Genomic DNA, 5056 nt, shown 5'->3' on the forward strand with positions numbered 1-5056 from the left:
GCGACGAGTGCGGCGCGATACTGAGCTGAGCCGGCGGCGGGCGGGCGCGGTCACGGGCGCAACCTTCGCTTCCGAGCTCACCCTGCGGCAGGTGGCCACGCAACGAGCGAAAAGCGGATATAGCGTACGATTGAACTACACTCAACCGGTTCACGCATCTACGACTTTCATATTGAATGTCTTCCAACTTTTGATCGCGACATTTTTATTCACATATTAATCTTAAGATCGGGAAACAAAGTGCAGAGAAAATATTCTGAGGAAAATTGTTCTAAGTCGGCTTTGGGCGCTGAATGTTGTGTTACGGTTATTGTTAGGTGTGAATACATAACAAGTTGAAACAAATTATTTTATCTACCCACTTGAGACATGATTATTTATTACACAGTTTTTAATGGATATAATGCGAATCTCTGGGCGGGTTGAACGTAGCTCGCGTGTCGACGAAACCTGCCGTGCCCAATAGTTAGACTGACTTTTGCGAAACCACCAGGTTGTAACTCAAATAAACAAAGGCGATTATACTAACAAGTTTTTAATATTTGTGTTGATATTCAGCAATAATTTTGTTGTCCAACTATACTTTAAAGGTCAACAATCATTTTTGTTATGTAATAATAATATCATCTTAATTTTAGTCAAATTTTCTTTGCAAATTAAACAAAAGATTTCGTTAACTTATCGTTATCCTGGCGTTAGTTCTGGTCGCTCATCTCACCGGAGAGGGGCCCGAGGTGTGCCTATGACCATCGTCCTGTATTTGGTAAGTCAGGCTTTAACACCAAGCGACCGCACCGTCTGACCTTTGCAACCTTTGTAGGAGAATTTGATTATGGTGACACATCATGTTGCCGAATTGTGCAGCTTTCCTCCATGTGTTACTTACTGAAATGATCTTGATATTTTAAAATTTGCGTATATATAGTAAAGAGTCTGGAGAAGACAAAAGAGTAGTTTTCATCCCAAAATTATAGTTCGCGTGGAGTTTGCAAAAATCCTTTAAGTGGCGTTAAATTCGCGCGGGCGAAACTGCGGGTAAAAGTTACTTCAAACTTGAAATAGCTCATTTTGTTTGATTAATATTGATCTGTTGTCTTCACGAAGCGCTCACGAATTCGCGTGCAAATGTCGCGAAATTTATTTAATTTTAGCAATAAAAGACAACGGGAACGTACAACATACCGTGTTATACAATCCTCGATTGATTCCAATGGCATCCAAATCGCGGCTTATCGAGCGATCAGATCGAAAGCCATTTTGGAATGATCCTAAACTAATATCATTCAAATGTATAAAATGGATCGTAATGTTTGCTTATATTTTTAGAACGTAAACTGCTTCAAGAAAAGATTATTTTTGATTCACTAATCTTTGTAGGGCGTCTAAATGAGGATAGAGAGGATTTTATGGGAGAATTACTGAACATGTGGGGCAATATGGCATTCTGACGTGCCGTGAACCACAATAGTAAAAGGGTCACAAGAGTACGTATACATATAATCACGTCATTTTCCTTACTGGGATAGACAGAGCCAACAGTCTCACGAAGACTGAAAAACCCACGTTCAACTGTATGGCCAAATGATGAATTGAGATTCAAATAGTGACAGGTTGCTGGAGTGATTCAAGAGGAAGGATTTATATACTCTATTTGTATCCGTGGAAAGGGGGGGCTGGTCGCTTTTATTGTATAAATCATATATAAAGTATAAATTGCGAGTGTTCGATAGTCCCTCACGTAATAAGAAGTGGAGCATGTAATTCTGTTTGCACTTGGGCGGATTCGCTTCCTGCGATGTTAGACAACCGGCAATTGCTTATAGCTACTGCGTGTAAGAATTATATTGTAGTGTAAAATGTAAGATGTACTTACATTAATTTCTATGTATTGATTGTATATATACTCTGTACAAAACTGGGATAGTCTTGTACCGATTTTCATAATACCAGTATCAACAAAATAATTTCAACTTATTTTATTTAATACATAAAATTATACCTTTTTACCGGAGGGCTAGGCAGATACTACATTTTCCACTTGCCACGATCTCTGCAAACTTCCTTCGCTTCATCCACATTCATATCTCTCTTCATGTAAGCTCGGCGGTTTCGGACCTCACTCTTGACCTCACGTTTTGCCAGGACGTCCATAATTTTATCAAGATACGTACATCTAGGCCTTCCCACTCCGACCTTTCCCTCCACACTCTCCTTGTATATTTGCTTAGGCAACCTGCTTCTGATCATCCTTTCCATATGACCAAACCATCTTTACATACCCTTTTCTATTCCTGTTACTACATCTTTTACATCACAACATTCCCTTATCACGCTGTTCCTTTTCTGGCCACTCAATTTCACACCGATCATACGATCACCGATCATAAGTACCGGAGTACATAATTAAAAAATCTGAAAAAATCAATCGAAAATATTAAATAAGTGCGGTCAATTAATAAACAACATCTCATTTGAAGTAAATACTCGTAATATAGTTAAGTAGTGCCTGACCTAGATATTTTCTTCCGACTACTAACTACCGTAAATAGTTCCTCGTCAGCCCAGACCTTAACCCAATAACTGTTATATAGGACATATAATACGCTCATTAATAATGTTTTTAATTAGTTGCTTAAATCACTCTTTACCATACGTGCGGAATTTTATGCCAAAAACATAGATTCTCTTAGCAGTTCATGACATTTTGCGCGAAATATAAAAATTTATGAACGTAGTAAGATACTTCCTAATGCGGAGAATTTACCGAAATTTCCAGGGAATGTCGTTTGCGGGCGGAGGTGCGCACGTTAAAGCACGTCCGTCAATATAGTTTAAAAAAACACTCGAATGTAACAACGTGTTATAGAGTACGTCACTCTCAGCATTTACAATGGCCTTTTGGCATGGCAGTCTATTTCAGTACCAGACTGATTCTCTGGCTCAACGAATCAAGAGTATTTACATTGTAAATATTTAGTTTATTGATTGATTGATTGACTAAATGAAGAAGGTGTTTATTAATAAAAATAAAAAACAATAATAAATATTATACAGTATCGTAACTCTATATATATTTTTACTTTTTGTTTGTAAACAATGCATTTAAAATAAACCTTTTTTATGTCTTTTTTAAATTGTCACGGGAGCGAAGTCCCGCGCAACTGCTAATAGAAAAATATGCATCGGAACACGTGTAAAGAAAAAAAGGCGCTAAAAATGTCGCTTGTCGTCATACTCTGGTAGGGGTGCCTCATCAACATTATACTCGTAGATACATTTTTTCTCATCGATTTTCCTCGACATTCATATTAGAATCATATTATATTTGCGGTCAAGCTCAAAAAATTCGATAGTTTCTCCAAATTCAAAAACGCAGTTACACAGCGAGATGCTAAGTGAAACAAATGTTTATCCTCCTATTATTTTTTATTATAGGAAATATTTTTAACAAGGGCATATTTACATTGTAATATTTTTCAGTAAGAGTTCTTAAAAATTGTGCAAAATTAATTTTCAAATTGGGTAATTTTTTTCCTAATTATGTAATTGTAGCAGCCCTATACTTCGACTGCGGTCGCCCGGGAGTCCATGACGTTTACTTACGAATCTAGATGGTACAGACGACCAAACATTAATCCACTTAAATTATTCAATTTTAGTTACTATTGCTGTGTAATAGAGTTTATAAATATTTTTCAGGATAGACTTCACAGTCTAGTCATGTCTGCCGCTGAAATGTCTCATTCGAAAGTATTTTCGGCTGAGTAAAGTCCGTAATTTTCCGACCACGTAGCAGCCAGCTGGTTGTTACATCTGGCAAGGCGACGCTCATTAGCAGGTGAAAGATGACATTGGTCAGCATTTTGTGTAGAATAAAATAATTAAATATGATGGATACAATGATAATTAAAATGATTATTTATGGTATTTTTGTATCATTAAATAAATTAAATTATTTTTCTAATGGAGTATGGAGAGGAGGAGAGGAATGTATGCAATTTCACCTCATTTCTACTCGTAACAGATCACACACGGTTGGCGATGCTTCTTATTTACCTTTTTACATCATCAATCTAGTCTCCTAGTAGTCAAAAGGAATATTCTTAACTAACAAAAAAAATTTAAGTTATTTTTTTAAAAACAAGTTGTTTTATTGTGTGTTTTATTAATTTACTCATAGGTTCATTGGATACATGGTACCTATATGAAGTAATTGTTACCAGAGCACTGAACCCCACTCTTCAAGGCGCGGCCATCGTTTTCGAGCTCTGTGTAAATGATTTCATCCACGTCAACATATGGTTTGCGAAAAGTTTCGTAACATCATCGTTTCCGTCCAAATATTTCTTACCATTTATTACTTCTTTTAGAGACCGATAGGCGGCACGCCTTCACGTCACACGTAGGTACCTATCACATAATAATAGTACAGAAGAAATGCTCATATTGTTCATTTTCAAAATTGGCATAGTTAGTTCTTCTTTAGAGTGTTTTGTAAGGCTGAACAAGTCTTAAGTATTTAAAGTGAGTAAGTAGTGAAAGCGACAAAATTGCATGCAAACTCTAATGCATAATCTTTTGTTTCGTTCGCACTGGAGAGGAGAACAATGAAGATTATCAACAGAAGAACATATTTAGTTGACTAAATTAAATTTCATAAAATGCAAATGGAACAGGGCTTAAATGAAGTGTTTGTTCCGTTCAGTATTTGAGTGTTGTGTCCCGGATTTATTCCCGGTCCGGGAAGCGTAGGCCGATTTTTCGCGTTTGGGCGGCGGCCAGGTGTTTTGGCGGTCTTTGTCAATGTTGGATTTATTAATACATAGCATTGTTGCTTCATCGAGGTCAGCGACTCTGCGTAATTACGCACTCTTTGATACTATTATTTAAAAAAATACTTTTTGAATGGATTAATGACATGGATAACACGAATTCCATTTAAATTCTGTAGTCTTCCACCTTAAATTAACTAATTTTGGTTAAGCGTGAATGATGGGCTGGATAAGTGGACTAGCTTACTATGTAATGGGTCTCTACAGATTGGGTTTGTAAAAGG

This window comes from Amyelois transitella, chromosome 5 (genome assembly GCF_032362555.1).
Source record: "Amyelois transitella isolate CPQ chromosome 5, ilAmyTran1.1, whole genome shotgun sequence".
Taxonomy (NCBI): Eukaryota; Metazoa; Arthropoda; class Insecta; order Lepidoptera; family Pyralidae; genus Amyelois; species Amyelois transitella.